The following is an 11479-nucleotide window of genomic DNA, read 5'->3' as shown; positions in this document are numbered from 1 at the left end:
GTTCCGATCGCTCCACACAAACCGTCTGTCAATGATGACATTAAACGGCGTCTCTGATTTGTTATAAATACGAGGCACGATCACACCTCAGAACTTATATCCGGGAACTTTTGCCATCTCTGCTACAACTCTTCAGTTCCACTTTGCTTCCGTTGTCGCGGAAGTGGAACCGACGCCTAAGTAACTTGTTGTAGAGATTATTACTTCCGGGTTCGCCATTAATACATATTCATATGCAAGTAGCTGATGGCCAGTGATAAGCCTCGTGTGAAGAATCGCGTCATGACGCCGTGGAAATATTTTTAGCCAATTACAAATGGCTATAATTGTCATCATTGACAGACGGTTTGTGTGGAGTTACGGAACCAAATCGGCTGTGGTAGAGACTAGGTATGTTGTTAGCATATCTAGGACCTTTACAAAATCCCAAAAATCAGATTTTTGGTGATTTTTCAGATTTCTGATTTTTCAAATCGTTGCTATTTGTCTTTTAAGTCGTTAACACATGTTTGTCTTATTTCTTCATTATTTTTCCAGATAGAATCGTGGGTAACAGATAGAGATTTGGATCATTGTGATTGCTTTTAAAAACATGTAAGTTTAAGTTGACATTATATATAGGCTCAACTAAAATACTATCACTATTTTCAGGAAAAACAAATTAAATTTCATAAATTCAGAGTGGATGCACAACAAATGCAAACAGCAAAATAAATGACCAATTGTTTAATATCTATCATCAAACGTGTAACGGCGTACATGTAAGACTAGTTTGAGGGCAAAGTTTGCCAAATTTTGCTCATTTTGAAATATCACCTGATATTCTATTTTATATCCCAGACTTTTCCCATGAAAACTTTACAATTTGGTTGGGACGTGATATATCATATATACGGCAGATGAAAGATTACCCCGTTTTGACAGCTAAACCGTGGCCAAACCCCAATTTGATAGGATGTTGAAACTTTGTCAAACAATAACCTTAATCAAGGATTTTGCACAAATAAAGTTACCCAACTTTATTTGTGCAAAAAGGCAATGAGAGAGAGAGAGAAGTCGGCTCCAATTTTTTTTAAAAATCTGGCGTGTAAAAGCTTGTAAAATCACTCAGAAAGCACTCTTTTGTGACGAATAATTAAAAAAATAATTAGGTAATTTAATTAAGAACTATACCCTAAGCAAGGATCGTCCTTTATAAAAACACCCCTTCTTCAATCCTTGAAAATGGGTGTTTTGAGATCCTTAGTGCGGATCTGCGTTTTGCTTTTCAAACACCCAAATCTGTGTTTTCTTTCAGGCGGGTATACTTACAAGCATTATACATGTACATTAGTGGGCCCGGGGCTAAAATATGAAATAAAATAAAGGAAAACAAATTAACATTAACACTAATTTAGATACGGTAGATCACTGTAGGCTGTAGCAGAACCCAGGCTGATGTTGGGCATGTGAATGACAGGAATGCTATTACATGGCACACTGTCACCATTCCATTTGCACTTGATTATTCTTTTTTTCTTTAAATCTAAAATTTCCATGTACTATTTTCCAGCTAAATCATCTTCAATGAGATCTATGCACACAGACCACCAATGTCCTCACAATCATGTATATATCCCAGATTTTCCAGCTAAATCATCTTCAATGAGATCTATGCACACAAACCACCAATGTCCTCACAATCATGTATATATCCCAGATTTTCCAGCTAAATCATCTTCAATGAGATTTATGCATTACACATGTACAAACCACCAATGTCCTCACAATCATGTATCCCAGATTTTCCTGCTAGATCATCTTCAATGATGTGATTGTGAGGACATTGGTAGTGTGTGTGCATAGATCTCATTTAAGATGATTTCGGTGGAAAATTGAGGATATACAATGATTGTGAGGACATTGGTGGTGTGTGTGCATAGATCTCATTGAAGATGATTTCGGTAGAAAATCAAGGACACAAAAGATAAGTGAAAGGGGTGATCATACAAATGTAATAATGACAATGGATGTGGCATATGGGATGACATGGATTTCTTGAAACCGGCAATTTGTCGGTCCGACTTGTACATCCTTAAGCTGCGAACTGTCTCATATATGACTGTGTGGACATTGGTGGTGTGTGTGCATAGTGTTTGAGAATCTGATTTTGTAGATCTAAACTTGCAGTGCTTCATAGCATCAGGGACATTCGATACAGGGACTAGCAACGGTCCAACGCCCATTGTACTATGCGAGTTGCGGGTTTACAAATTATCATCAGTTGAGTAAGCATGCATAGTACATTGATCAATAGACCTTGGTACGAATCTCAGTACAATCACAGCACTGCTCGCTGTGTGTCTTGCTCGATACCAATGGAGCCTATATGTTTCGCTATGAATCTAGACTCTAGAAATGCCAATATAAATCATCAAAGAACATCATTTTTTCAATTATTTTGCTATTGAAATCAATAGGAACAAACATCCTACAGTGTATACATTCCGGGAAATATGTTAATTAGTTTGTTCTATCATTTTTCATTTCTCTAAATTTATCACAATTTTCTTGAATATATTAATTATTCTTAACACTACAAAGAAATTGTTTGAAAAATCATGTATAGTACACAGTGTGACTTAGGGCTAACGTTTTTGGGGAAATTTAATATTTTGATGCTTTTTCGAAATTTGAAAGGGCAACTTTGAGTTGCTCGAATAAAAACACTTTGCAACCGAGCCGCAACTCGCATGATATCGAAGGTCGTAAGAGACAATCTTATAACAATAACAATCAACAAGCTGTTGCTAGTCCCTGTATCGAATATCCCTGATAGCATGTACCCTACATATGTGCTGTTCAAGTTTACATGCTTTCCACCAATGTCCTCACAATCATGTATATATCCCAGATTTTCCAGCTAAATCATCTTCAATGAGATTTATGCATACAAACCACCAATGTCCTCACAATCATGTATATATCCCAGATTTTCCTGCTAGATCATCTTCAATGATATGATTGTGAGGACATTGGTAGTGTGTGTGCATAGATCTCATTTAAGATGATTTCGGTGGAAAATTGAGGATATACAATGATTGTGAGGACATTGGTGGTGTGTGTGCATAGATCTCATTGAAGATGATTTCGGTAGAAAATCAAGGACACAAAAGATAAGTGAAAGGGGTGATCATAATAATGACAATGGATGTGGCATATGGGATGACATGGATTTCTTGAAACCGGCAATGTCGGTCCGACTTGTACATCCTTAAGCTGCGAACTGTCTCATATATGACTGTGTGGACATTGGTGGTGTGTGTGCATAGTGTTTGAGAATCTGATTTTGTAGATCTAAACTTGCAGTGCTTCATAGCATCAGGGACATTCGATACAGGGACTAGCAACGGTCCAACGCCCATTGTACTATGCGAGTTGCGGGTTTACAAATTATCATCAGTTGAGTAAGCATGCATAGTACATTGATCAATAGACCTTGGTACGAATCTCAGTACAATCACAGCACTGCTCGCTGTGTGTCTTGCTCGATACCAATGGAGCCTATATGTTTCGCTATGAATCTAGACTCTAGAAATGCCAATATAAATCATCAAAGAACATCATTTTTTCAATTATTTTGCTATTGAAATCAATAGGAACAAACATCCTACAGTGTATACATTCCGGGAAATATGTTAATTAGTTTGTTCTATCATTTTTCATTTCTCTAAATTTATCACAATTTTCTTGAATATATTAATTATTCTTAACACTACAAAGAAATTGTTTGAAAAATCATGTATAGTACACAGTGTGACTTAGGGCTAACGTTTTTGGGGAAATTTAATATTTTGATGCTTTTTCGAAATTTGAAAGGGCAACTTTGAGTTGCTCGAATAAAACACTTTGCAACCGAGCCGCCACTCGCATGATATCGAAGGTCGTAAGAGACAATCTTATAACAATAACAATCAACAAGCTGTTGCTAGTCCCTGTATCGAATATCCCTGATAGCATGTACCCTACATATGTGCTGTTCAAGTTTACATGCTTTCCACCAATGTCCTCACAATCATGTATATATCCCAGATTTTCCAGCTAAATCATCTTCAATGAGATTTATGCATACAAACCACCAATGTCCTCACAATCATGTATATATCCCAGATTTTCCTGCTAGATCATCTTCAATGATATGATTGTGAGGACATTGGTAGTGTGTGCATAGATCTCATTTAAGATGATTTCGGTGGAAAATTGAGGATACAATGATTGTGAGGACATTGGTGGTGTGTACGTGTGCACTGTGCATAGATCTCGTTGAAGATGATTTCGGTAGAAAATCAAGGACAAAAGATATTAGTGAAAGGGGTGATCATAATAATGACAATGGATGTGGCATATGGGATGACATGGATTTCTTGAAACCGGCAATTTGTCGGTCCGACTTGTACATCCTTAAGCCGCGAACTGTCTCTTAAGGACTCACACCACCAAAAAATCTGGTCCACCCCTGCCTGGCAATTAATTGCCATGTTTCTGAATGAGGCGAATTGTGGACCACCTAAAGTCAACATAAAAAAATACCAGAAAATTTGCATAAATGTGGCCAAATTTGGTTTTATTATAATGTGTGATGCTATTCCTTTCAGAATATAACATCAAAGAAGGACAGAGGGAGATTAAACAAAAAAATTATCACGCTTTTCCACCTGTTTTCTCTCAGGTAACTCTGCTTGGAATCTGCACATCGGGATCAGGGATCAAAGCTCCGACAGTCTTCGAGGTCCAGTCGCGGAAAAAAATGACGGTCAACATAGCATTTTTTCTAGTCAGAATAACAGATAAATAGGCAATTTAAGCAGCTAAACCTGTCTCCAGAAACTGAGAAACTTTTATTGGGAAGAAAATGACAATTTTCCGAAGCCCGTTTTGTACACAATCCAATGGGGCTTTTTTTGGTAGTGTGATACCTAATTTGGCGATGTGTTTGGAGCCTACTTTGGAGTAAACAAGCCCTGTGGTTACAAACTTTAGCCATGATTGACATCCAAAAGTAAGTAAACATGTAAAACCAGAAGTTTTAGTGATAATTTGTGCTTCTTCGTTACTTAAATGAGCAAAAACAAGGAGATTTGCCTGCCGATATCCGGAAATAGCTGGTCTAGTACACGTAGGTATAGGGCCTATCCACACAGTGATCACCGAAATCACACATTTGCCTGTAAAAAGTGCTCCTTGTTGCCAGCGCTGAGTTATTGAGACTTTTTATAATCTATGCTGCATTTCAATCATAATAATCAACATGATTTTATCCAGGGATGATTTGATGAATGGAAAACAATTGGTTCTGAGGTAAGCTTAAAATTTGCCAGTGTGAACATACAGGTTACGGTAAGCTTAAAAATCACCAAAACTCAAAGACCAGGTAGCTTTGGCCAAGATGTTGTGATGATTATTATAGCCTAGCCCTGTGCTGATACTGTGTTCACTTCAACCCCCCCTCTTTGTTTTTGAAGACCAATACATGAATTTAAGGTGAGTTTCCCTCACTTAGTGGCTTTAAGGCGAGTTTTCGTCATTTAGTAGATTTAAGGCGAGTTTTGCTCAATTAGTGGATTTAAGGTGAGTTTCCTTATTGGCTATGCATTTATTGAGCAGCTATAACTTTGAGAATTCAGTGCAAATCAGCCCAAGCCTAAGGCTAACCTAGCCCTTGGCCTAACCCTAACCCTAATTCCAGACCCTAACCCTAACCCTAATTTGTAACCCTAACTCTAGCCTTAATGTATAACCTAACCCTAATTCCTAACCTCTGACACTCACCAAAGTCACTCACAAACAAAATTAATGTACAACATAAAAACCTATATTAGTGAGATGATAATTATCTGATTTGTTTAAATTTAATTTTTGTTTTTTTGTGAAATCACGCTGGTTATCCGTTGTGCTACACATTAAAGGTAACGTCACACTTTGAAAGACGACTCGGCAGTCTTCATTTTAAGTTCCTGATAGGGTTAAGAAGTTCGGTTAACACATTTTATTTTGCATTTCTTGCTATTATTATTAGGCCCGAATTGCCTTGTGACATTCCAGTTGATAACATTGTAATCAATCATTCAATGGTACTTACACTTAGAAATTACCATGCTATCTTCAGTAGATAGCAAGAATTCTTCTTTTCTTCTTGGCTTGACTTCGCTAACGAAGATTTAAGGCTTTTGTCCATGTTTTCCGCTACAGGCTCGCTGGTGGCTAAATAGGCCGATGCGGGATAGGCAGGTCCGACTGCAGTAGTTGCAGGTAAATGTCTGATCAGTGGTGGGGGTCCTGTTGCTGCTCTCTTTCTGCCGCTTTCTCTTGTCTTCCAACTGGGTTCTTCTTGAAACTTCAAAGTCAGAGACAGCTTGCTGCACAGTGTGTCTCCAAACAACACGGTCAGCAGCCAAGGTAGACCAGTGCATGGGGTCCATGTTGCAGGCCTTCAGAGATGACTTAAGGCAGTCTTTGTACCTTTTAGAGGTGCCCCTACATTTCGTCGCCCAGATGTCAGCTCGCCGTACAGGATGACCTTTGGCAGATGGTGGTCTTCCATTCTATACACATGTCCTGCCCATCGTAATTGTGTCTTCAGTAACATGGTCTCAGTGCTGGGCATGTCTGCTTGCTCGAGGACTTCGACGTTGGTAATGAAGTCGCTCCAGTGGATGCCAAGGATACGACGGAGGCATCTCTGATGAAAGCGTTCAAGGATTCGTAGATGCTTGCGGTATGTTACCCATGACTCAGAGCCGTACAGGAGGGTGGTCAGAACCACAGCTTTGTATACACTGAGTTTGGTGGCTTCAGGTGCTTGCTGTTCCACACTCGTTTGTACAGTCTGCCAAAGGCGCTGTTTGCTTTGGCCAATCTGCTGTCAATCTCTTTATCCAGCTTGGCATCAGAGGAAATAGTAGATCCCAGGTAGGTGAATTGGTGCACTGATTTTAGTTCTGTCTTGTCGATGAAGATGTGGGGAGGTTTGTACACATCGTGGGGTGCTGGCTGGTGAAGCACTTCAGTCTTCTTCAGGCTGACTTCAAGTCCAAAGAGTTTTGTTGCCTCTGCAAAACAGGATGTGATGCGCTGCATGGACCTTTCTGTGTGGGCAACAAGAGCGGCATCATCAGCAAACAACAACTCCCGAACTAGCAGATCCATTGTCTTGGTACGGGCCTGTAGGCGCCTCAGGTTAAACAGGCTACCATCAGTTCGATAACGAATGTAAATACCGTCATCATCATCAAGATCAACAGTGGCCTGATGGAGCATCATGCTGAAGAAGATACTGAATAGAGTTGGCGCAAGAACACAGCCCTGCTTCACCCCATTGGTAATGGGGAAGGGCTCTGTGAGGTCGTTATTCAGTCTAACCTGACCAAGCTGGTTTTCATGGAGCTGGATGATCATGTTTAGAAACTTTGGGGGGCAGCCTAGGCGTTCCATGATTTGCCAGCGTCCTTTCCTGCTCACAGTATCAAACGCCTTGGTCAGATCCACAAAGGTAACAAAAAGTCCTTTGTTTTGTTCACGACACTTCTCCTGGAGCTGGCGAAGAGCAAACACCATGTCAGTAGTTCCTCTGTTGGATCTAAAACCACATTGGCTTTCTGGGAGGTGCTCCTCTGCAATGGTGGTTACCAGTCTATTCAAGAGAATACGTGCAAGAACTTTTCCAGCGATGGAGAGCAGGGTAATCCCCTATAATTGGAGCAGTCAGACTTTTCCCCTTTGTTCTTGTACAAGGTGATAATAAGTGCATCTCTTAGGTCTTGGGGAAGCTTGCCTTGATTCCAACAGCAAGAGAAGAGTTCATGCAGTTTGGTGTGTAGTGTCGGTCCTCCGTGCTTCCATATCTCTGCGGGTATGCCATCAACTCCTCCTGCCTTTCCAATCTTCATCTGCTCAATTGCTTTACAGGTCTCTTGCAGTGTAGGAACCTCATCAAGCTCTGTTTTCATCGGCTGCTGAGGAATGCGGTTGAGTGCAGTGTCTTGTACTATACGGTTGGCACTGAAGAGGGATTGGAAGTGTTCTGACCATCGGTTCAAAATAGAGGCCTTATCCGTGAGGAGTGTCTCTCCATCAGTACTGCGCAATGGGCTCTGAACTTGATAGGTTGGGCCATAAACTGACTTCAAGGCTGCATAGAATCCACCGTAGTCTCCTGTGTCAGCACAAAGCTGAGTTTTCTGTGCCAGGTCTGTCCACCACTTGTTTTGGATCACACGAAGCTCGCGCTGGAGAATGCTACAAGCAGTTCTGAAGGCAGCTTTCTTTTCAGGACAAAGAGGCTGGACCAGGTGGGCCTGAAGTGCTGATCTCTTCTTAGCCATGAGAGTTTGGATCTCAGCATTGTTTTCGTCAAACCAGTCACGATTTTTCTTGGAGGTGTAACTCAGGACTTCTTCAGACGACTGCTGGATGGTGGTTTTCAACTGCTCCCAGAACACTTCTGGTGAACTGTCTATGGAGTAACTTGAGCCTTGATGCGAGTCTGGATATTTGCCTGAAAGCTAGCTTTTATTTCTGATGACTGTAAGCTACCAACACTGATCTTTCTCTTAGGGGGACCTCCTTTCCTTGGCTTTGGTTTAAACTGGAGGTTCAGTTTGCAGCGAACAAGGCGATGGTCAGTATGGCATTCTGCACTGGGCATCACTCTGGTGTGTAAAACATCTTTAAGGTCACTTTGGCGTGTAATTATGTAATCTATCAGGTGCCAATGTTTGGACCGAGGGTGCATCCATGTTGTTTTTAGGCTGTCCTTCTGCTGAAAGATAGTATTGGTGATGACAAGTTGCTGCTCAGCACAAAGCTCCAGGAGTAAACGACCATTGTCATTACAGTTTCCGATGCCATGCTTTCCAAGTGCTCCTTTCCAGGTGTCTGAGTCTCGACCTACTCTGGCATTGAAATCGCCAAGGATAAAGATCTTGTCTTCTGTTGGAGTGCTTTGCAAGAAGCTGCGGAGATCAGAGTAGAACTTTTCTTTGTCTGCTGGTTCTGCCTGTAGAGTTGGAGCGTATATACTGAAGAGTGTAACAGATTGCTCGTTTTGCAGAGGGATACGCAGGGACATGATGCGGTCAGAGTGACCGGTTGGCAGGTTTTCAAGTCTGGATGCGATGGAGTCTCTGACCATGAAACCAACACCTGAGATGCGTCGATCCCCCTTGGGCTTGCCTGACCAGTAGAGGGTGTATCCAGCGCCATGTTCTTTAAACTTTTTTTGTGTTTCCCCAGAGGGTTTCATTCCACGTTGCATTGGATGGTGCTATAGTTGAACTAGCCAGACCTTTCTCATTTGCATATTGTGAACACACTGCTTTTCTTTTGTTGGTCCCTGGCATATTTGGCGGACCAACGCACAGTGGCTGGGGCTGACAGCAAGCTTTCAAACTACTCCTCCTACTGAATGTGCCATTGAGGCACCGCTCACATACTGTATCTGTGTATGGCGTACCTCGTTCTACCACTCCGTGTCCCTTTTTGCACATGCTGTGGGATATGCATTTACTCCCTTGCCGGAATTTTCTCTTTGGGCATTTGGGTAGTTGGGAAGACATCCGCAAATACTTGGTCTGGTTGCCGTACAATTTCGAATGGTCATTAACCCATTGCCCTCACACCTATCACAGTGTCGGCAGGTACGGCATTTGTTGGACTCGGCAAGGTATGTCCCAAAAGGACACCAAGCACACTTTGTATTTCTTTGTTTTGAGCAAGGCTCAACAACATGTTGCCCTGAAGGACACAGACGGCATCTTCTTGTAGTACCATCATCAAACCTCTTTTTGAATGTTGTTTTGTTTGGGTACAAGCACCCTCCAGATCGGCTTTGAGCATAGACCACCATCACGCCCAGCACACATATTGTGTACGTTTCGATAACCACTCGGTTATCTTTATCAACACTGAATGAAGACTACTGCAAGAATAGCTATACACTGATTATTGCATCAAGGTGTGTTTAAACAATTTTATTTCATCAGAGTTTGTTTACAACATGTTTTCTAGACATAAAGGAATATAATTAGAGCCAAAATCAACAATCATGTGATACTTAAGGACTCACACCACCAAAAAATCTGGTCCACCCCTGCCTGGCAATTAATTGCCATGTTTCTGAATGAGGCGAATTATGGACCACCTAAAGTCAACATAAAAAAATACCAGAAAATTTGCATAAATGTGGCCAAATTTGGTTTTATTATAATGTGTGATGCTATTCCTTTCAGAATATAACATCAAAGAAGGACAGAGGGAGATTAAACAAAAAAATTATCACGCTTTTCCACCTGTTTTCTCTCAGGTAACTCTGCTTGGAATCTGCACATCGGGATCAGGGCTCAAAGCTCCGACAGTCTTCGAGGTCCAGTCGCGAAAAAAAATGACGGTCAACATAGCATTTTTTCTAGTCAGAATAACAGATAAATAGGCAATTTAAGCAGCTAAACCTGTCTCCAGAAACTGAGAAACTTTTATTGGGAAGAAAATGACAATTTTCCGAAGCCCGTTTGTACACAATCCAATGGGGCTTTTTTTGGTAGTGTGATACCATATGACTGTGGACATTGGTGGTGTGTGTGCATAGTGTTTGAGAATCTGATTTTGTAGATCTAAACTTGCAGTGCTTCATAGCATGTACCCTATATGTGCTGTTCAAGTTTACATGCAAGTCGATGCTTTCTATTGTTATTGTACTTTCTGTTTGATTGAGCATGAAGAAAAACTATTTTCCAGCTAAATCATCTCCAATGAGATCTATGCACACAAACCACCAATGTCCTCACAATCATGTCCCAGATTTTCCAGCTAAATCATCTTCAATGAGATTTATGCATACAAACCACCAATGTCCTCACAATCATGTATATATCCCAGATTTTCCAGCTAAATCATCTTCAATGAGATTTATGCATACAAACCACCAATGTCCTCACAATCATGTATATCCCAGATTTTCCTGCTAGATCATCTTCAATGAGATCTATGCACACAAACCACCAATGTCCTCACAATCATGTATATATCCCAGATTTTCCTACTAGATCATCTTCAATGATATATATATGATTGTGAGGACATTGGTAGTGTGTGTGCATAGATCTCATTTAAGATGATTTCAGTGGAAAATTGAGGATATACAATGATTGTGAGGACATTGGTGGTGTGTGTGCATAGATCTCATTGAAGATGATTTCGGTAGAAAATCAAGGACACAAAAGATAAGTGAAAGGGGTGATCGTAATAATGACAAAGGATGTGGCATATGGGATGACATGGATTTCTTGAAACCGGCAATTTGTCGGTCCGACTTGTACATCCTTAAGCCGCGAACTGTCTCATATATGACTGTGTGGACATTGGTGGTGTGTGTGCATAGTGTTTGAGAATCTGATTTTGTAGATCTAAACTTGCAGTGCTTCATAGCATGTACCCTACATAATTA

General features: G+C 40.8%; 1 long non-coding RNA gene across 1 annotated transcript; it reads left to right on the top strand.

The window, feature by feature from the left end:
* Positions 1-529: 529 nt before the first annotated feature.
* On the top strand, positions 530-10905 carry LOC140144528 (uncharacterized). The gene is made up of 3 exons (XR_011857896.1): positions 530-594; positions 4709-5038; positions 10340-10905. It is a non-coding gene; the product is annotated as an uncharacterized lncRNA (long non-coding RNA).
* The last annotated feature ends 574 nt before the right edge of the window (positions 10906-11479 follow it).

The sequence above is a fragment of the Amphiura filiformis genome, unplaced genomic scaffold (genome assembly GCF_039555335.1).
Source record: "Amphiura filiformis unplaced genomic scaffold, Afil_fr2py scaffold_61, whole genome shotgun sequence".
Lineage (NCBI taxonomy): Eukaryota > Metazoa > Echinodermata > Ophiuroidea > Amphilepidida > Amphiuridae > Amphiura > Amphiura filiformis.
Note: the sequence above shows the minus strand (reverse complement) of the source record. Positions and strands in the feature narration are given on the sequence as shown.